Source organism: Crinia signifera, chromosome 11 (assembly GCF_055691185.1).
Source record: "Crinia signifera chromosome 11, ASM5569118v1, whole genome shotgun sequence".
NCBI classification, from domain to species: Eukaryota; Metazoa; Chordata; class Amphibia; order Anura; family Myobatrachidae; genus Crinia; species Crinia signifera.
Window position 1 is genome coordinate 78,539,141 of NC_139227.1, and position 21,249 is coordinate 78,560,389.

The window sequence follows — 21,249 nt, forward strand, 5'->3', positions numbered from 1 at the left end:
CCACTCCTGCCAATTGCTTACTTTCTACCACTCATGCCTCCAAGACTCTTTACTGTTTTATTTTTTGCAAATTTGTTTATGTGCTCTCTAATTGGACAACGCAGATCCCTTGTGGCACTAAATACAGAATAATAATATTTCTTAAACACTCTCATTGGAAATATATCATAGAGTTTCATTTGAAAAAAGTGTACATTGGCATGAATTGCCAAAAAATGTACAATTTGCAATTGATTATGTTCCTCCAGTACACAGACACCATATATGTCTAGAAATTAATGCACCTTCATGGCTCCATAGCTCAGGGGTTAGAGCACTGGTCTCGTAAACCAGGGGTCGTGAGTTCAAGTCTCACTGGGGCCTTCCAGTTCTTTATTGTTTCATTTACAAAAACTTAATTTGCATGACAGCATGTACAGTGATCTTAATTTACATGACAGTATATACAGTGGTCTTCTCAAGTCTCAAGTGAGAAGATCTATTTCAAGTTCAATGTGTGCATTTAGCATTGAGATTACAAATGATTCAGAATCAGTCATTTGAAAACAGTGTCCATTGGGTCAAGGAGCTACAAATTAAAATCCAAAATTAAATTTCAAATTTGATTTCTTTGAAACCCCACAAATGCATGATTTTTTTTTTAAACATACTTTCTCATGTAAGGCTTCATAGCTCAGGGGTTAGAGTGAGTTCAAATCTCACTGGGGCCTTCCAGTTCTTTATTGTTACAGCTACTAAAAATTAATTTGCATGACCATATGTAAAGTAGTTTCATCAAGTCGAAAGTAAAGAGATCTATTTCAATTTGTTCACATACTTTGATAGTCAATTTGGAGCATCACTTAAGACGTTCATTCTATTTTTCTGACTGTTTTCAATTGCATGTCTCATATCTTTATTGTTCAACCAATTCTATGCATGCCCCAAGCATAGCTATGCATCCAAACTCCTTGAGCTCATTGTTTACAACCTCTTCCTACCTATCTGTCCATTGCCTATCTGTCTCCTCTCAGGACTCTACCTCACCCCTCTTCCACTAATAGTATGTTTCTCGCAAGGTTCTTTTCTTTGTCCTCTCCTTTTCTTTTTGTATGCATCCTCTTTAGTTGAGCTCATTAGCTTTTTTGACTGACAATATCATCTTTTTGCTGCTGATACTCAAATCTACCTTGTCTCCCCAGACTTTTACTCACTCGTATCTCTACCAGTCTATCAGCTATCTCTTCTTGGATGTCCCTGCGCTTTGTGAAACTAAACACGTCTAAGACTGACCTGATTATCTTACCACCCTCCACACTGCGTCATCTTCCACAACTGCATTATATATTGATGGCACTACAGACTCTTCTAGTTCTCCTTTCTCACTTTCTCCTCTCCCATTTACATCTATGATCTTATCTCCCTTTAAATTCCCACATTTTCTCATTACCACTCCTGCCAATTGCTTACTTTCTACCACTCATGCCTCCAAGACTCTTTACTTTTTTATTTTTTGCAAATTTGTTTATGTGCTCTGTAATTGGACAACGCAGATCCCTTGTGGCACTAAATACAGAATAATAATATTTCTTAAACACTCTCATTGGAAATATATCATAGAGTTTCATTTGAAAAAAGTGTACATTTGCATGAATTGCCAAAAAATGTACAATTTGCAATTGATTATGTTCCTCCAGTACACAGACACCATATATGTCTAGAAAGTAATGCACCTCCATGGCTCCATAGCTCAGGGGTTAGAGCACTGGTCTCGTAAACCAGGGGTCGTGAGTTCAAGTCTCACTGGGGCCTTACAGTTCTTTATTGTTACATCTACTAAAACTTAATTTGCATGACAGCATGTACAGTGATCTTCATTTGCATGACAGTATATACAGTGGTCGTCTCAAGTGAGAAGATCTATTTCAAGTTCAATGTGTGCATTTAGCATGGAGATTGCAAATGATTCAGAATCGGCCATTTGTAAACAGTGTCCATTGGGTCAAAGAGCTACAAATTAAAATCAAAAATTAAATTTCAAATTTGATTTCTTTGAAACCCCACAAATGCATGATTTTTTTTTAAACATACATTCTCATGTAAGGCTTCATAGCTCAGGGGTTAGAGTGAGTTCAAATCTCACTGGGGCCTACCAGTTCTTTATTGTTACAGCTACTAAAAATTAATTTGCATGACCATATGTAAAGTAGTTTCATTAAGTCGAAAGTAAAGAGATCTATTTCAATTTGTTCACATACTTTGATAATCAATTTGGAGCATCACTTAAGACGTTCATTCTATTTTTCTGACTGTTTTCAATTGCATGTCTCATATCTTTTTGTTCAACCAATTCTATGCATGCCCCAAGCATAGCTATGCATCCAAACTCCTTGAGCTCATTGTTTACAACCTCTTCCTACCTATCTGTCCATTGCCTATCTGTCTCCTCTCAGGACTCTACCTCACCCCTCTTCCACTAATAGTATGTTTCCCGCAAGGTTCTTTTCTTTGTCCTCTCCTTTTCTTTTTGTATGCATCCTCTTTAGTTGAGCTCATTAGCTTTTTTGACTGACAATATCATCTTTTTGCTGCTGATACTCAAATCTACCTTGTCTCCCCAGACTTTTACTCACTCGTATCTCTACCAGTCTATCAGCTATCTCTTCTTGGATGTCCCTGCGCTTTGTGAAACTAAACACGTCTAAGACTGACCTGATTATCTTACCACCCTCCACACTGCGTCATCTTCCACAACTGCATTATATATTGATGGCACTACAGACTCTTCTAGTTCTCCTTTCTCACTTTCTCCTCTCACATTTACATCTATGACCTTATCTCCCTTTAAATTCCCACATTTTCTCATTACTACTCCTGCCAATTGCTTACTTTCTACCACTCATGCCTCCAAGACTCTTTACTGTTTTGTTTTTTGCAAATTTGTTTATGTGCTCTGTAATTGGACAACGCAGATACCTTGTGGCACTAAATACAGAATAATAATATTTCTTAAACACTCTCATTGGAAATATATCATAGAGTTTCATTTGAAAAAAGTGTACATTGGCATGAATTGCCAAAAAATGTACAATTTGCAATTGATTATGTTCCTCCAGTACACAGACACCATATATGTCTAGAAATTAACGTACCTCCATGGCTCCATAGCTCAGGGGTTAGAGCACTGGTCTCGTAAACCAGGGGTCGTGAGTTCAAGTCTCACTGGGGCCTTCCAGTTCTTTATTGTTTCATTTGCAAAAACTTAATTTGCATGACAGCATGTACAGTGATCTTAATTTGCATGACAGTATATACAGTGTTCTTCTCAAGTCTCAAGTGAGAAGATCTATTTCAAGTTCAATGTGTGCATTTAGCATGGAGATTACAAATGATTCAGAATCAGTCATTTGTAAACAGTGTCCATTGGGTCAAGGAGCTACAAATTAAAATCCAAAATTAAATTTCAAATTTGATTTCTTTGAAACCCCACAAATGCATGATTTTTTTTTAAACATACATTCTCATGTAAGGCTTCATAGCTCAGGGGTTAGAGCACTGGTCTTGTAAACCAGGGGTCGTGAGTTCAAATCTCACTGGGGCCTACCAGTTCTTTATTGTTACATCTACTAAAACTTAATTTGCATGACAGCATGTACAGTGATCTTAATTTGCATGACAGTATATACAGTGGTCGTCTCAAGTGAGAAGATCTATTTCAAGTTCAATGTGTGCATTTAGCATGGAGATTGCAAATGATTCAGAATCGGCCATTTGTAAACAGTGTCCATTGGGTCAAAGAGCTACAAATTAAAATCAAAAATTAAATTTCAAATTTGATTTCTTTGAAACCCCACAAATGCATGATTTTTTTTTAAACATACATTCTCATGTAAGGCTTCATAGCTCAGGGGTTAGAGTGAGTTCAAATCTCACTGGGGCCTACCAGTTCTTTATTGTTACAGCTACTAAAAATTAATTTGCATGACCATATGTAAAGTAGTTTCATCAAGTCGAAAGTAAAGAGATCTATTTTAATTTGTTCACATACTTTGATAGTCAATTTGGAGCATCACTTAAGACGTTCATTCTATTTTTCTGACTGTTTTCAATTGCATGTCTCATATCTTTATTGTTCAACCAATTCTATGCATGCCCCAAGCATAGCTATGCATCCAAACTCCTTGAGCTCATTGTTTACAACCTCTTCCTACCTATCTGTCCATTGCCTATCTGTCTCCTCTCAGGACTCTACCTCACCCCTCTTCCACTAATAGTATGTTTCCCGCAAGGTTCTTTTCTTTGTCCTCTCCTTTTCTTTTTGTATGCATCCTCTTTAGTTGAGCTCATTAGCTTTTTTGACTGACAATATCATCTTTTTGCTGATAATACTCAAATCTACCTTGTCTCCCTAGACTTTTACTCACTCGTATCTCTACCAGTCTATCAGCTATCTCTTCTTGGATGTCCCTGCGCTTTGTGAAACTAAACACGTCTAAGACTGACCTGATTATCTTACCACCCTCCACACTGCGTCATCTTTTACAACTGCATTATATATTGATGGCACTACAGACTCTTCTAGTTCTCCTTTCTCACTTTCTCCTCTCCCATTTACATCTATGACCTTATCTCCCTTTAAATTCCCACATTTTCTCATTACCACTCCTGCCAATTGCTTACTTTCTACCACTCATGCCTTCAAGACTCTTTACTGTTTTATTTTTTGCAAATTTGTTTATGTGCTCTGTAATTGGACAACGCAGATCCCTTGTGGCACTAAATACAGAATAATAATATTTCTTAAACACTCTCATTGGAAATATATCATAGAGTTTCATTTGAAAAAAGTGTACATTGGCATGAATTGCCAAAAAATGTACAATTTGCAATTGATTATGTTCCTCCAGTACACAGACACCATATATGTCTAGAAATTAATGCACCTCCATGGCTCCATAGCTCAGGGGTTAGAGCACTGGTCTCGTAAACCAGGGGTCGTGAGTTCAAGTCTCACTGGGGCCTTCCAGTTCTTTATTGTTTCATTTACAAAAACTTAATTTGCATGACAGCATGTACAGTGATCTTAATTTGCATGACAGTATATACAGTGGTCTTCTCAAGTCTCAAGTGAGAAGATCTATTTCAAGTTCAATGTGTGCATTTAGCATTGAGATTACAAATGATTCAGAATCAGTCATTTGTAAACAGTGTCCATTGGGTCAAGGAGCTACAAATTAAAATCCAAAATTAAATTTCAAATTTGATTTCTTTGAAACCCCACAAATGCATGATTTTTTTTTTAAACATACTTTCTCATGTAAGGCTTCATAGCTCAGGGGTTAGAGCACTGGTCTTGTAAACCAGGGGTTGTGAGTTCAAATCTCACTGGGGCCTACCAGTTCTTTATTGTTACATCTACTAAAACTTAATTTGCATGACAGCATGTACAGTGATCTTCATTTGCATGACAGTATATACAGTGGTCGTCTCAAGTGAGAAGATCTATTTCAAGTTCAATGTTTGCATTTAGCATGGAGATTGCAAATGATTCAGAATCGGCCATTTGTAAACAGTGTCCATTGGGTCAAAGAGCTACAAATTAAAATCAAAAATTAAATTTCAAATTTGATGTCTTTGAAACCCCACAAATGCATGATTTTTTTTTAAACATACATTCTCATGTAAGGCTTCATAGCTCAGGGGTTAGAGTGAGTTCAAATCTCACTGGGGCCTACCAGTTCTTTATTGTTACAGCTACTAAAAATTAATTTGCATGACCATATGTAAAGTAGTTTCATTAAGTCGAAAGTAAAGAGATCTATTTCAATTTGTTCACATACTTTGATAATCAATTTGGAGCATCACTTAAGACGTTCATTCTATTTTTCTGACTGTTTTCAATTGCATGTCTCATATCTTTTTGTTCAACCAATTCTATGCATGCCCCAAGCATAGCTATGCATCCAAACTCCTTGAGCTCATTGTTTACAACCTCTTCCTACCTATCTGTCCATTGCCTATCTGTCTCCTCTCAGGACTCTACCTCACCCCTCTTCCACTAATAGTATGTTTCCCGCAAGGTTCTTTTCTTTGTCCTCTCCTTTTCTTTTTGTATGCATCCTCTTTAGTTGAGCTCATTAGCTTTTTTGACTGACAATATCATCTTTTTGCTGCTGATACTCAAATCTACCTTGTCTCCCCAGACTTTTACTCACTTGTATCTCTACCAGTCTATCAGCTATCTCTTCTTGGATGTCCCTGCGCTTTGTGAAACTAAACACGTCTAAGACTGACCTGATTATCTTACCACCCTCCACACTGCGTCATCTTTCACAACTGCATTATATATTGATGGCACTACAGACTCTTCTAGTTCTCCTTTCTCACTTTCTCCTCTCACATTTACATCTATGACCTTATCTCCCTTTAAATTCCCACATTTTCTCATTACTACTCCTGCCAATTGCTTACTTTCTACCACTCATGCCTCCAAGACTCTTTACTGTTTTGTTTTTTGCAAATTTGTTTATGTGCTCTGTAATTGGACAACGCAGATCCCTTGTGGCACTAAATACAGAATAATAATATTTCTTAAACACTCTCATTGGAAATATATCATAGAGTTTCATTTGAAAAAAGTGTACATTGGCATGAATTGCCAAAAAATGTACAATTTGCAATTGATTATGTTCCTCCAGTACACAGACACCATATATGTCTAGAAATTAATGCACCTCCATGGCTCCATAGCTCAGGGGTTAGAGCACTGGTCTCGTAAACCAGGGGTCGTGAGTTCAAGTCTCACTGGGGCCTTCCAGTTCTTTATTGTTTCATTTACAAAAACTTAATTTGCATGACAGCATGTACAGTGATCTTAATTTGCATGACAGTATATACAGTGGTCTTCTCAAGTCTCAAGTGAGAATATCTATTTCAAGTTCAATGTGTGCATTTAGCATTGAGATTACAAATGATTCAGAATCAGTCATTTGTAAACAGTGTCCATTGGGTCAAGGAGCTACAAATTAAAATCCAAAATTAAATTTCAAATTTGATTTCTTTGAAACCCCACAAATGCATGATTTTTTTTTTAAACTTACTTTCTCATGTAAGGCTTCATAGCTCAGGGGTTAGAGCACTGGTCTTGTAAACCAGGGGTCGTGAGTTCAAATCTCACTGGGGCCTACCAGTTCTTTATTGTTACATCTACTAAAACTTAATTTGCATGACAGCATGTACAGTGATCTTCATTTGCATGTCAGTATATACAGTGGTCGTCTCAAGTGAGAAGATCTATTTCAAGTTCAATGTGTGCATTTAGCATGGAGATTGCAAATGATTCAGATTCGGCCATTTGTAAACAGTGTCCATTGGGTCAAAGAGCTACAAATTAAAATCAAAAATTAAATTTCAAATTTGATTTCTTTGAAACCCCACAAATGCATGATTTTTTTTTAAACATACATTCTCATGTAAGGCTTCATAGCTCAGGGGTTAGAGTGAGTTCAAATCTCACTGGGGCCTACCAGTTCTTTATTGTTACAGCTACTAAAAAGTTATTTGCATGACCATATGTAAAGTAGTTTCATCAAGTCGAAAGTAAAGAGATCTATTTTAATTTGTTCACATACTTTGATAATCAATTTGGAGCATCACTTAAGACGTTCATTCTATTTTTCTGACTGTTTTCAATTGCATGTCTCATATCTTTTTGTTCAACCAATTCTATGCATGCCCCAAGCATAGCTATGCATCCAAACTCCTTGAGCTCATTGTTTACAACCTCTTCCTACCTATCTGTCCATTGCCTATCTGTCTCCTCTCAGGACTCTACCTCACCCCTCTTCCACTAATAGTATGTTTCCCGCAAGGTTCTTTTCTTTGTCCTCTCCTTTTCTTTTTGTATGCATCCTCTTTAGTTGAGCTCATTAGCTTTTTTGACTGACAATATCATCTTTTTGCTGCTGATACTCAAATCTACCTTGTCTCCCCAGACTTTTACTCACTCGTATCTCTACCAGTCTATCAGCTATCTCTTCTTGGATGTCCCTGCGCTTTGTGAAACTAAACACGTCTAAGACTGACCTGATTATCTTACCACCCTCCACACTGCGTCATCTTCCACAACTGCATTATATATTGATGGCACTACAGACTCTTCTAGTTCTCCTTTCTCACTTTCTCCTCTCCCATTTACATCTATGACCTTATCTCCCTTTAAATTCCCACATTTTCTCATTACCACTCCTGCCAATTGCTTACTTTCTACCACTCATGCCTCCAAGACTCTTTACTGTTTTGTTTTTTGCAAATTTGTTTATGTGCTCTGTAATTGGACAACGCAGATCCCTTGTGGCACTAAATACAGAATAATAATATTTCTTAAACACTCTCATTGGAAATATATCATAGAGTTTCATTTGAAAAAAGTGTACATTGGCATGAATTGCCAAAAAATTTACAATTTGCAATTGATTATGTTCCTCCAGTACACAGACACCATATATGTCTAGAAATTAATGCACCTCCATGGCTCCATAGCTCAGGGGTTAGAGCACTGGTCTCGTAAACTAGGGGTCGTGAGTTCAAGTCTCACTGGGGCCTTCCAGTTCTTTATTGTTTCATTTACAAAAACTTAATTTGCATGACAGCATGTACAGTGATCTTAATTTGCATGACAGTATATACAGTGGTCTTCTCAAGTCTCAAGTGAGAAGATCTATTTCAAGTTCAATGTGTGCATTTAGCATTGAGATTACAAATGATTCAGAATCGGCCATTTGTAAACAGTGTCCATTGGGTCAAAGAGCTACAAATTAAAATCAAAAATTAAATTTCAAATTTGATTTCTTTGAAACCCCACAAATGCATGATTTTTTTTTAAACATACATTCTCATGTAAGGCTTCATAGCTCAGGGGTTAGAGTGAGTTCAAATCTCACTGGGGCCTACCAGTTCTTTATTGTTACAGCTACTAAAAATTAATTTGCATGACCATATGTAAAGTAGTTTCATCAAGTCAAAAGTAAAGAGATCTATTTCAATTTGTTCACATACTTTGATAGTCAATTTGGAGCATCACTTAAGACGTTCATTCTATTTTTCTGACTGTTTTCAATTGCATGTCTCATATCTTTTTGTTCAACCAATTCTATGCATGCCCCAAGCATAGCTATGCATCCAAACTCCTTGAGCTCATTGTTTACAACCTCTTCCTACCTATCTGTCCATTGCCTATCTGTCTCCTCTCAGGACTCTACCTCAACCCTCTTCCACTAATAGTATGTTTCCCGCAAGGTTCTTTTCTTTGTCCTCTCCTTTTCTTTTTGTATGCATCCTCTTTAGTTGAGCTCATTAACTTTTTTGACTGACAATATCATCTTTTTGCTGCTGATACTCAAATCTACCTTGTCTCCCCAGACTTTTACTCACTCGTATCTCTACCAGTCTATCAGCTATCTCTTCTTGGATGTCCCAGCGCTTTGTGAAACTAAACACGTCTAAGACTGACCTGATTATCTTACCACCCTCCACACTGCGTCATCTTCCACACCTGCATTATATATTGATGGCACTACAGACTCTTCTAGTTCTCACTTTCTCCTCTCCCATTTACATCTATGACCTTATCTCCCTTTAAATTCCCACATTTTCTCATTACCACTCCTGCCAATTGCTTACTTTCTACCACTCATGCCTCCAAGACTCTTTACTGTTTTGTTTTTTGCAAATTTGTTTATGTGCTCTGTAATTGGACAACGCAGATCCCTTGTGGCACTAAATACAGAATAATAATATTTCTTAAACACTCTCATTGGAAATATATCATAGAGTTTCATTTGAAAAAAGTGTACATTGGCATGAATTGCCAAAAAATGTACAATTTGCAATTGATTATGTTCCTCCAGTACACAGACACCATATATGTCAAGAAATTAATGCACCTCCATGGCTCCATAGCTCAGGGGTTAGAGCACTGGTCTCGTAAACCAGGGGTCGTGAGTTCAAGTCTCACTGGGGCCTTCCAGTTCTTTATTGTTTCATTTACAAAAACTTAATTTGCATGACAGCATGTACAGTGATCTTAATTTGCATGACAGTATATACAGTGGTCTTCTCAAGTCTCAAGTGAGAAGATCTATTTCAAGTTCAATGTGTGCATTTAGCATGGAGATTACAAATGATTCAGAATCAGTCATTTGTAAACAGTGTCCATTGGGTCAAGGAGCTACAAATTAAAATCCAAAATTAAATTTCAAATTTGATTTCTTTGAAACCCCACAAATGCATGATTTTTTTTTAAACATACATTCTCATGTAAGGCTCCATAGCTCAGGGGTTAGAGCACTGGTCTTGTAAACCAGGGGTCGTGAGTTCAAATCTCACTGGGGCCTACCAGTTCTTTATTGTTACATCTACTAAAACTTAATTTGCATGACAGCATGTCATCTTAATTTGCATGACGGTATATACAGTGGTCGTCTCAAGTGAGAAGATCTATTTCAAGTTCAATGTGTGCATTTAGCATGGAGATTGCAAATGATTCTGAATCGGCCATTTGTAAACAGTGTCCATTGGGTCAAAGAGCTACAAATTAAAATCAAAAATTAAATTTCAAATTTGATTTCTTTGAAACCCCACAAATGCATGATTTTTTTTTAAACATACATTCTCATGTAAGGCTTCATAGCTCAGGGGTTAGAGTGAGTTCAAAACTCATTGGGGCCTACCAGTTCTTTATTGTTACAGCTACTAAAAATTAATTTGCATGACCATATGTAAAGTAGTTTCATTAAGTCGAAAGTAAAGAGATCTATTTCAATTTGTTCACATACTTTGATAATCAATTTGGAGCATCACTTAAGACGTTCATTCTATTTTTCTGACTGTTTTCAATTGCATGTCTCATATCTTTTTGTTCAACCAATTCTATGCATGCCCCAAGCATAGCTATGCATCCAAACTCCTTGAGCTCATTGTTTACAACCTCTTCCTACCTATCTGTCCATTGCCTATCTGTCTCCTCTCAGGACTCTACCTCACCCCTCTTCCACTAATAGTATGTTTCCCGCAAGGTTCTTTTCTTTGTCCTCTCCTTTTCTTTTTGTATGCATCCTCTTTAGTTGAGCTCATTAGCTTTTTTGACTGACAATATCATCTTTTTGCTGATGATACTCAAATCTACCTTGTCTCCCTAGACTTTTACTCACTCGTATCTCTACCAGTCTATCAGCTATCTCTTCTTGGATGTCCCTGCGCTTTGTGAAACTAAACACGTCTAAGACTGACCTGATTATCTTACCACCCTCCACACTGCGTCATCTTTTACAACTGCATTATATATTGATGGCACTACAGACTCTTCTAGTTCTCCTTTCTTACTTTCTCCTCTCCCATTTACATCTATGACCTTATCTCCCTTTAAATTCCCACATTTTCTCATTACCACTCCTGCCAATTGCTTACTTTCTACCACTCATGCCTTCAAGACTCTTTACTGTTTTATTTTTTGCAAATTTGTTTATGTGCTCTGTAATTGGACAACGCAGATCCCTTGTGGCACTAAATACAGAATAATAATATTTCTTAAACACTCTCATTGGAAATATATCATAGAGTTTCATTTGATAAAAGTGTACATTGGCATGAATTGCCAAAAAATGTACAATTTGCAATTGATTATGTTCCTCCAGTACACAGACACCATATATGTCTAGAAATTAATGCACCTCCATGGCTCCATAGCTCAGGGGTTAGAGCACTGGTCTCGTAAACCAGGGGTCGTGAGTTCAAGTCTCACTGGGGCCTTCCAGTTCTTTATTGTTTCATTTACAAAAACTTAATTTGCATGACAGCATGTACAGTGATCTTAATTTGCATGACAGTATATACAGTGGTCTTCTCAAGTCTCAAGTGAGAAGATCTATTTCAAGTTCAATGTGTGCATTTAGCATTGAGATTACAAATGATTCAGAATCAGTCATTTGTAAACAGTGTCCATTGGGTCAAGGAGCTACAAATTAAAATCCAAAATTAAATTTCAAATTTGATTTCTTTGAAACCCCACAAATGCATGATTTTTTTTTAAACATACTTTCTCATGTAAGGCTTCATAGCTCAGGGGTTAGAGCACTGGTCTTGTAAACCAGGGGTCGTGAGTTCAAATCTCACTGGGGCCTACCAGTTCTTTATTGTTACATCTACTAAAACTTAATTTGCATGACAGCATGTACAGTGATCTTCATTTGCATGACAGTATATACAGTGGTCGTCTCAAGTGAGAAGATCTATTTCAAGTTCAATGTTTGCATTTAGCATGGAGATTGCAAATGATTCAGAATCGGCCATTTGTAAACAGTGTCCATTGGGTCAAAGAGCTACAAATTAAAATCAAAAATTAAATTTCAAATTTGATGTCTTTGAAACCCCACAAATGCATGATTTTTTTTTAAACATACATTCTCATGTAAGGCTTCATAGCTCAGGGGTTAGAGTGAGTTCAAATCTCACTGGGGCCTACCAGTTCTTTATTGTTACAGCTACTAAAAATTAATTTGCATGACCATATGTAAAGTAGTTTCATTAAGTCGAAAGTAAAGAGATCTATTTCAATTTGTTCACATACTTTGATAATCAATTTGGAGCATCACTTAAGACGTTCATTCTATTTTTCTGACTGTTTTCAATTGCATGTCTCATATCTTTTTGTTCAACCAATTCTATGCATGCCCCAAGCATAGCTATGCATCCAAACTCCTTGAGCTCATTGTTTACAACCTCTTCCTACCTATCTGTCCATTGCCTATCTGTCTCCTCTCAGGACTCTACCTCACCCCTCTTCCACTAATAGTATGTTTCCCGCAAGGTTCTTTTCTTTGTCCTCTCCTTTTCTTTTTGTATGCATCCTCTTTAGTTGAGCTCATTAGCTTTTTTGACTGACAATATCATCTTTTTGCTGCTGATACTCAAATCTACCTTGTCTCCCCAGACTTTTACTCACTTGTATCTCTACCAGTCTATCAGCTATCTCTTCTTGGATGTCCCTGCGCTTTGTGAAACTAAACACGTCTAAGACTGACCTGATTATCTTACCACCCTCCACACTGCGTCATCTTCCACACCTGCATTATATATTGATGGCACTACAGACTCTTCTAGTTCTCACTTTCTCCTCTCCCATTTACATCTATGACCTTATCTCCCTTTAAATTCCCACATTTTCTCATTACCACTCCTGCCAATTGCTTACTTTCTACCACTCATGCCTCCAAGACTCTTTACTGTTTTGTGCAAATTTGTTTATGTGCTCTGTAATTGGACAACGCAGATCCCTTGTGGCACTAAATACAGAATAATAATATTTCTTAAACACTCTCATTGGAAATATATCATAGAGTTTCATTTGAAAAAAGTGTACATTGGCATGAATTGCCAAAAAATGTACAATTTGCAATTGATTATGTTCCTCCAGTACACAGACACCATATATGTCAAGAAATTAATGCACCTCCATGGCTCCATAGCTCAGGGGTTAGAGCACTGGTCTCGTAAACCAGGGGTCGTGAGTTCAAGTCTCACTGGGGCCTTCCAGTTCTTTATTGTTTCATTTACAAAAACTTAATTTGCATGACAGCATGTACAGTGATCTTAATTTGCATGACAGTATATACAGTGGTCTTCTCAAGTCTCAAGTGAGAAGATCTATTTTAAGTTCAATGTGTGCATTTAGCATGGAGATTACAAATGATTCAGAATCAGTCATTTGTAAACAGTGTCCATTGGGTCAAGGAGCTACAAATTAAAATCCAAAATTAAATTTCAAATTTGATTTCTTTGAAACCCCACAAATGCATGATTTTTTTTTAAACATACATTCTCATGTAAGGCTCCATAGCTCAGGGGTTAGAGTGAGTTCAAATCTCACTGGGGCCTACCAGTTCTTTATTGTTACATCTACTAAAACTTAATTTGCATGACAGCATGTCATCTTAATTTGCATGACGGTATATACAGTGGTCGTCTCAAGTGAGAAGATCTATTTCAAGTTCAATGTGTGCATTTAGCATGGAGATTGCAAATGATTCTGAATCGGCCATTTGTAAACAGTGTCCATTGGGTCAAAGAGCTACAAATTAAAATCAAAAATTAAATTTCAAATTTGATTTCTTTAAAACCCCACAAATGCATGTTTTTTTTTTAAACCTACATTCTCATGTAAGGCTTCATAGCTCAGGGGTTAGAGTGAGTTCAAATCTCACTGGGGCCTACCAGTTCTTTATTGTTACAGCTACTAAAAATTAATTTGCATGACCATATGTAAAGTAGTTTCATCAAGTCGAAAGTAAAGAGATCTATTTCAATTTGTTCACATACTTTGATAGTCAATTTGAAGCATCACTTAAGACGTTCATTCTATTTTTCTGACTGTTTTCAATTGCATGTCTCATATCTTTTTGTTCAACCAATTCTATGCATGCCCCAAGCATAGCTATGCATCCAAACTCCTTGAGCTCATTGTTTACAACCTCTTCCTACCTATCTGTCCATTGCCTATCTGTCTCCTCTCAGGACTCTACCTCACCCCTCTTCCACTAATAGTATGTTTCCCGCAAGGTTCTTTTCTTTGTCCTCTCCTTTTCTTTTTGTATGCATCCTCTTTAGTTGAGCTCATTAACTTTTTTGACTGACAATATCATCTTTTTGCTGCTGATACTCAAATCTACCTTGTCTCCCCAGACTTTTACTCACTCGTATCTCTACCAGTCTATCAGCTATCTCTTCTTGGATGTCCCTGCGCTTTGTGAAACTAAACACGTCTAAGACTGACCTGATTATCTTACCACCCTCCACACTGCGTCATCTTCCACAACTGCATTATATATTGATGGCACTACAGACTCTCCTAGTTCTCCTTTCTCACTTTCTCCTCTCCCATTTACATCTATGACCTTATCTCCCTTTAAATTCTCACATGTTCTCATTACCACTCCTGCCAATTGCTTACTTTCTACCACTCATGCCACCAAGACTCTTTACTGTTTTGTTTTTTTGCAAATTTGTTTATGTGCTCCGTAATTGGACAACGCAGATCCCTTGTGGCACTAAATACAGAATAATAATATTTCTTAAACACTCTCATTGGAAATATATCATAGAGTTTCATTTGAAAAAAGTGTACATTGGCATGAATTGCCAAAAAATGTACAATTTGCAATTGATTATGTTCCTCCAGTACACAGACACCATATATGTCTAGAAATTATTGCACCTCCATGGCTCCATAGTTTAGGGGTTAGAGCACTGGTCTCGTAAACCAGGGGTCGTGAGTTCAAGTCTCACTGGGGCCTTCCAGTTCTTTATTGTTTCATTTACAAAAACTTAATTTGCATGACAGCATGTACAGTGATCTTAATTTGCATGACAGTATATACAGTGGTCTTCTCAAGTCTCAAGTGAGAAGATCTATTTCAAGTTCAATGTGTGCATTTAGCATGGAGATTGCAAATGATTCAGAATCAGTCATTTGTAAACAGTGTCCATTGGGTCAAGGAGCTACAAATTAAAATCCAAAATTAAATTTCAAATTTGATTTCTTTGAAACCCCACAAATGCATGATTTTTTTTTTAAACATACATTCTCGTGTAAAGCTTCATAGCTCAGGGGTTAGAGCACTGGTCTTGTAAACCAGGGGTCGTGTGATCAAATCTCACTGGGGCCTACCAGTTCTTTATTGTTACATCTACTAAAACTTAATTTGCATGACAGTATGTACAGTGATCTTAATTTGCATGACAGTATATACAGTGTTCTTTTCAAGTCTCAAGTGAGAAGATCTATTTCAAGTTCAATGTGTGCATTTAGCATGGAGATTACCAATGATTCAGAATCAGTCATTTGTAAACAGTGTCCATTGGGTCAAGGAGCTACAAATTAAAATCCAAAATTAAATTTCAAATTTGATTTCTTTGAAACCCCACAAATGCATGATTTTTTTTTAAACATACATTCTCATGTAAGGCTTCATAGCTCAGGGGTTAGAGTGAGTTCAAATCTCACTGGGGCCTACCAGTTCTTTATTGTTACAGCTACTAAAAATTAATTTGCATGACCATATGTAAAGTAGTTTCATCAAGTCAAAAGTAAAGAGATCTATTTCAATTTGTTCACATACTTTGATAGTCAATTTGGAGCATCACTTAAGACGTTCATTCTATTTTTCTGACTGTTTTCAATTGCATGTCTCATATCTTTATTGTTCAACCAATTCTATGCATGCCCTAAGCATAGCTATGCATCCAAACTCCTTGAGCTCATTGTTTACAACCTCTTCCTACCTATCTGTCCATTGCCTATCTGTCTCCTCTCAGGACTCTACCTCACCCCTCTTCCACTAATAGTATGTTTCCCGCAAGGTTCTTTTCTTTGTCCTCTCCTTTTCTTTTTGTATGCATCCTCTTTAGTTGAGCTCATTAGCTTTTTTGACTGACAATATCATCTTTTTGCTGCTGATACTCAAATCCACCTTGTCTCCCCAGACTTTTACTCACTCGTATCTCTACCAGTCTATCAGCTATCTCTTCTTGGATGTCCCTGCGCTTTGTGAAACTAAACACGTCTAAGACTGACCTGATTATCTTACCACCCTCCACACTGCGTCATCTTCCACAACTGCATTATATATTGATGGCACTACAGACTCTTCTAGTTCTCCTTTCTCACTTTCTCCTCTCCCATTTACATCTATGACCTTATCTCCCTTTAAATTCCCACATTTTCTCATTACCACTCCTGCCAATTGCTTACTTTCTACCACTCATGCCTCCAAGACTCTTTACTGTTTTGTTTTTTGCAAATTTGTTTATGTGCTCTGTAATTGGACAACGCAGATCCCTTGTGGCACTAAATACAGAATAATAATATTTCTTAAACACTCTCATTGGAAATATATCATAGAGTTTCATTTGAAAAAAGTGTACATTGGCATGAATTGCCAAAAAATGTACAATTTGCAATTGATTATGTTCCTCCAGTACACAGAGACCATATATGTCTAGAAATTAATGCACCTCCATGGCTCCATAGCTCAGGGGTTAGAGCACTGGTCTCGTAAACTAGGGGTCGTGAGTTCAAGTCTCACTGGGGCCTTCCAGTTCTTTATTGTTTCATTTACAAAAACTTAATTTGCATGACAGCATGTACAGTGATCTTAATTTGCATGACAGTATATACAGTGGTCTTCTCAAGTCTCAAGTGAGAAGATCTATTTCAAGTTCAATGTGTGCATTTAGCATTGAGATTACAAATGATTCAGAATCGGCCATTTGTAAACAGTGTCCATTGGGTCAAAGAGCTACAAATTAAAATCCAAAATTAAATTTCAAATTTGATTTCTTTGAAACCCCACAAATGCATGATTTTTTTTTAAACATACATTCTCATGTAAGGCTTCATAGCTCAGGGGTTAGAGCACTGGCCTTGTAAACCAGGGGTCGTGAGTTCAAATCTCACTGGGGCCTACCAGTTCTTGATTGTTACTTCTACTAAAACTTAATTTGCATGACAGCATGTACAGTGATCTTAATTTGCATGACAGTATATGCAGTGTTATTCTCAAGTCTCAAGTGAGAAGATCTATTTCAAGTTCAATGTGTGCATTTAGCATGGAGATTGCAAATGATTCAGAATAGGCCATTTGTAAACAGTGTCCATTGGGTCAAAGAGCTACAAATTAAAATCAAAAATTAAATTTCAAATTTGATTTCTTTGAAACCCCACAAATGCATGATTTTTTTTAAACATACATTCTCATGTAAGGCTTCATAGCTCAGGGGTTAGAGTGAGTTCAAATCTCACTGGGGCCTACCAGTTTTTTATTGTTACAGCTACTAAAAATTAATTTGCATGACCATATGTAAAGTAGTTTCATCAAGTCGAAAATAAAGAGATCTATTTCAATTTGTTCACATACTTTGATAGTCAATTTGGAGCATCACTTAAGACGTTCATTCTATTTTTCTGACTGTTTTCAATTGCATGTCTCATATCTTTATTGTTCAACCAATTCTATGCATGCCCCAAGCATAGCTATGCATCCAAACTCCTTGAGCTCATTGTTTACAACCTCTTCCTACCTATCTGTCCATTGCCTATCTGTCTCCTCTCAGGACTCTACCTCACCCCTCTTCCACTAATAGTATATTTCCCTCAAGGTTCTTTTCTTTGTCCTCTCCTTTTCTTTTTGTATGCATCCTCTTTAGTTGAGCTCATTAGCTTTTTTGACTGACAATATCATCTTTTTGCTGCTGATACTCAAATCTACCTTGTCTCCCCAGACTTTTACTCACTCGTATCTCCACCAGTCTATCAGCTATCTCTTATTGGATGTCCCAGCGCTTTGTGAAACTAAACACGTCTAAGACTGACCTGATTATCTTACCACCCTCCACACTGCGTCATCTTCCACAACTGCATTATATATTGATGGCACTACAGACTCTTCTAGTTCTCCTTTCTCACTTTCTCCTCTCCCATTTACATCTATGACCTTATCTCCCTTTAAATTCCCACATTTTCTCATTACCACTCCTGCCAATTGCTTACTTTCTACCACTCATGCCTCCAAGACTCTTTACTGTTTTGTTTTTTGCAAATTTGTTTATGTGCTCTGTAAATGGACAATGCAGATCCCTTGTGGCACTAAATACAGAATAATAATATTTCTTGAACACTCTCAGTGGAAATATATCATAGAGTTTCATTTGAAAAAAGTGTACATTGGCATGAATTGCCAAAAAATGTACAATTTGCAATTGATTATGTTCCTCCAGTACACAGACACCATATATGTCTAGAAATTATTGCACCTCCATGGCTCCATAGTTTAGGGGTTAGAGCACTGGTCTCGTAAACCAGGGGTCGTGAGTTCAAGTCTCACTGGGGCCTTCCAGTTCTTTATTGTTTCATTTACAAAAACTTAATTTGCATGACAGCATGTACAGTGATCTTAATTTGCATGACAGTATATACAGTGGTCTTCTCAAGTCTCAAGTGAGAAGATCTATTTCAAGTTCAATGTGTGCATTTAGCATGGAGATTGCAAATGATTCAGAATCAGTCATTTGTAAACAGTGTCCATTGGGTCAAGGAGCTACAAATTAAAATCCAAAATTAAATTTCAAATTTGATTTCTTTGAAACCCCACAAATGCATGATTTTTTTTTTAAACATACATTCTCGTGTAAAGCTTCATAGCTCAGGGGTTAGAGCACTGGTCTTGTAAACCAGGGGTCGTGTGATCAAATCTCACTGGGGCCTACCAGTTCTTTATTGTTACATCTACTAAAACTTAATTTGCATTACAGTATGTACAGTGATCTTAATTTGCATGACAGTATATACAGTGTTCTTCTCAAGTCTCAAGTGAGAAGATCTATTTCAAGTTCAATGTGTGCATTTAGCATGGAGATTACCAATGATTCAGAATCAGTCATTTGTAAACAGTGTCCATTGGGTCAAGGAGCTACAAATTAAAATCCAAAATTAAATTTCAAATTTGATTTCTTTGAAACCCCACAAATGCATGATTTTTTTTTAAACATACATTCTCATGTAAGGCTTCATAGCTCAGGGGTTAGAGTGAGTTCAAATCTCACTGGGGCCTACCAGTTCTTTATTGTTACAGCTACTAAAAATTAATTTGCATGACCATATGTAAAGTAGTTTCATCAAGTCAAAAGTAAAGAGATCTATTTCAATTTGTTCACATACTTTGATAGTCAATTTGGAGCATCACTTAAGACGTTCATTCTATTTTTCTGACTGTTTTCAATTGCATGTCTCATATCTTTATTGTTCAACCAATTCTATGCATGCCCTAAGCATAGCTATGCATCCAAACTCCTTGAGCTCATTGTTTACAACCTCTTCCTACCTATCTGTCCATTGCCTATCTGTCTCCTCTCAGGACTCTACCTCACCCCTCTTCCACTAATAGTATGTTTCCCGCAAGGTTCTTTTCTTTGTCCTCTCCTTTTCTTTTTGTATGCATCCTCTTTAGTTGAGCTCATTAGCTTTTTTGACTGACAATATCATCTTTTTGCTGCTGATACTCAAATCCACCTTGTCTCCCCAGACTTTTACTCACTCGTATCTCTACCAGTCTATCAGCTATCTCTTCTTGGATGTCCCTGCGCTTTGTGAAACTAAACACGTCTAAGACTGACCTGATTATCTTACCACCCTCCACACTGCGTCATCTTCCACAACTGCATTATATATTGATGGCACTACAGACTCTTCTAGTTCTCCTTTCTCACTTTCTCCTCTCCCATTTACATCTATGACCTTATCTCCCTTTAAATTCCCACATTTTCTCATTACCACTCCTGCCAATTCCTTACTTTCTACCACTCATGCCTCCAAGACTCTTTACTGTTTTGTTTTTTGCAAATTTGTTTATGTGCTCTGTAATTGGACAACGCAGATCCCTTGTGGCACTAAATACAGAATAATAATATTTCTTAAACACTCTCATTGGAAATATATCATAGAGTTTCATTTGAAAAAAGTGTACATTGGCATGAATTGCCAAAAAATGTACAATTTGCAATTGATTATGTTCCTCCAGTACACAGAGACCATATATGTCTAGAAATTAATGCACCTCCATGGCTCCATAGCTCAGGGGTTAGAGCACTGGTCTCGTAAACTAGGGGTCGTGAGTTCAAGTCTCACTGGGGCCTTCCAGTTCTTTATTGTTTCATTTACAAAAACTTAATTTGCATGACAGCATGTACAGTGATCTTAATTTGCATGACAGTATATACAGTGGTCTTCTCAAGTCTCAAGTGAGAAGATCTATTTCAAGTTCAATGTGTGCATTTAGCATTGAGATTACAAATGATTCAGAATCGGCCATTTGTAAACAGTGTCCATTGGGTCAAAGAGCTACAAATTAAAATCCAAAATTAAATTTCAAATTTGATTTCTTTGAAACCCCACAAATGCATGATTTTTTTTTAAACATACATTCTCATGTAAGGCTTCATAGCTCAGGGGTTAGAGCACTGGCCTTGTAAACCAGGGGTCGTGAGTTCAAATCTCACTGGGGCCTACCAGTTCTTGATTGTTACTTCTACTAAAACTTAATTTGCATGACAGCATGTACAGTGATCTTAATTTGCATGACAGTATATGCAGTGTTATTCTCAAGTCTCAAGTGAGAAGATCTATTTCAAGTTCAATGTGTGCATTTAGCATGGAGATTGCAA

At 36.9% G+C, this 21,249-nt stretch overlaps 20 non-coding genes across 20 annotated transcripts; all 20 read left to right on the plus strand.

The window, feature by feature from the left end:
- The first annotated feature begins 290 nt into the window (after nucleotides 1–290).
- On the plus strand, nucleotides 291–363 carry TRNAT-CGU (transfer RNA threonine (anticodon CGU)). Its single transcript has one exon. It is a non-coding gene; the product is annotated as a tRNA-Thr (tRNA).
- A 1,355-nt stretch (nucleotides 364–1,718) lies between these two features.
- Nucleotides 1,719–1,791, plus strand: TRNAT-CGU (transfer RNA threonine (anticodon CGU)). Its single transcript has one exon. It is a non-coding gene; the product is annotated as a tRNA-Thr (tRNA).
- A 1,346-nt stretch (nucleotides 1,792–3,137) lies between these two features.
- On the plus strand, nucleotides 3,138–3,210 carry TRNAT-CGU (transfer RNA threonine (anticodon CGU)). The gene has a single exon. It is a non-coding gene; the product is annotated as a tRNA-Thr (tRNA).
- Nucleotides 3,211–3,508: 298 nt separating this feature from the next.
- Nucleotides 3,509–3,581, plus strand: TRNAT-UGU (transfer RNA threonine (anticodon UGU)). Its single transcript has one exon. It is a non-coding gene; the product is annotated as a tRNA-Thr (tRNA).
- Nucleotides 3,582–4,928: 1,347 nt separating this feature from the next.
- Nucleotides 4,929–5,001, plus strand: TRNAT-CGU (transfer RNA threonine (anticodon CGU)). Its single transcript has one exon. It is a non-coding gene; the product is annotated as a tRNA-Thr (tRNA).
- A 299-nt stretch (nucleotides 5,002–5,300) lies between these two features.
- Nucleotides 5,301–5,373, plus strand: TRNAT-UGU (transfer RNA threonine (anticodon UGU)). Its single transcript has one exon. It is a non-coding gene; the product is annotated as a tRNA-Thr (tRNA).
- Nucleotides 5,374–6,719: 1,346 nt separating this feature from the next.
- On the plus strand, nucleotides 6,720–6,792 carry TRNAT-CGU (transfer RNA threonine (anticodon CGU)). Its single transcript has one exon. It is a non-coding gene; the product is annotated as a tRNA-Thr (tRNA).
- A 299-nt stretch (nucleotides 6,793–7,091) lies between these two features.
- Nucleotides 7,092–7,164, plus strand: TRNAT-UGU (transfer RNA threonine (anticodon UGU)). The gene has a single exon. It is a non-coding gene; the product is annotated as a tRNA-Thr (tRNA).
- A 1,346-nt stretch (nucleotides 7,165–8,510) lies between these two features.
- TRNAT-CGU (transfer RNA threonine (anticodon CGU)) lies at nucleotides 8,511–8,583 on the plus strand. The gene has a single exon. It is a non-coding gene; the product is annotated as a tRNA-Thr (tRNA).
- A 1,346-nt stretch (nucleotides 8,584–9,929) lies between these two features.
- TRNAT-CGU (transfer RNA threonine (anticodon CGU)) lies at nucleotides 9,930–10,002 on the plus strand. The gene has a single exon. It is a non-coding gene; the product is annotated as a tRNA-Thr (tRNA).
- A 298-nt stretch (nucleotides 10,003–10,300) lies between these two features.
- TRNAT-UGU (transfer RNA threonine (anticodon UGU)) lies at nucleotides 10,301–10,373 on the plus strand. The gene has a single exon. It is a non-coding gene; the product is annotated as a tRNA-Thr (tRNA).
- A 1,341-nt stretch (nucleotides 10,374–11,714) lies between these two features.
- TRNAT-CGU (transfer RNA threonine (anticodon CGU)) lies at nucleotides 11,715–11,787 on the plus strand. The gene has a single exon. It is a non-coding gene; the product is annotated as a tRNA-Thr (tRNA).
- A 298-nt stretch (nucleotides 11,788–12,085) lies between these two features.
- Nucleotides 12,086–12,158, plus strand: TRNAT-UGU (transfer RNA threonine (anticodon UGU)). The gene has a single exon. It is a non-coding gene; the product is annotated as a tRNA-Thr (tRNA).
- Nucleotides 12,159–13,492: 1,334 nt separating this feature from the next.
- Nucleotides 13,493–13,565, plus strand: TRNAT-CGU (transfer RNA threonine (anticodon CGU)). Its single transcript has one exon. It is a non-coding gene; the product is annotated as a tRNA-Thr (tRNA).
- Nucleotides 13,566–15,253: 1,688 nt separating this feature from the next.
- Nucleotides 15,254–15,326, plus strand: TRNAT-CGU (transfer RNA threonine (anticodon CGU)). Its single transcript has one exon. It is a non-coding gene; the product is annotated as a tRNA-Thr (tRNA).
- A 1,726-nt stretch (nucleotides 15,327–17,052) lies between these two features.
- Nucleotides 17,053–17,125, plus strand: TRNAT-CGU (transfer RNA threonine (anticodon CGU)). Its single transcript has one exon. It is a non-coding gene; the product is annotated as a tRNA-Thr (tRNA).
- A 298-nt stretch (nucleotides 17,126–17,423) lies between these two features.
- Nucleotides 17,424–17,496, plus strand: TRNAT-UGU (transfer RNA threonine (anticodon UGU)). Its single transcript has one exon. It is a non-coding gene; the product is annotated as a tRNA-Thr (tRNA).
- Nucleotides 17,497–18,849: 1,353 nt separating this feature from the next.
- On the plus strand, nucleotides 18,850–18,922 carry TRNAT-CGU (transfer RNA threonine (anticodon CGU)). Its single transcript has one exon. It is a non-coding gene; the product is annotated as a tRNA-Thr (tRNA).
- Nucleotides 18,923–20,648: 1,726 nt separating this feature from the next.
- TRNAT-CGU (transfer RNA threonine (anticodon CGU)) lies at nucleotides 20,649–20,721 on the plus strand. Its single transcript has one exon. It is a non-coding gene; the product is annotated as a tRNA-Thr (tRNA).
- A 298-nt stretch (nucleotides 20,722–21,019) lies between these two features.
- TRNAT-UGU (transfer RNA threonine (anticodon UGU)) lies at nucleotides 21,020–21,092 on the plus strand. Its single transcript has one exon. It is a non-coding gene; the product is annotated as a tRNA-Thr (tRNA).
- The last annotated feature ends 157 nt before the right edge of the window (nucleotides 21,093–21,249 follow it).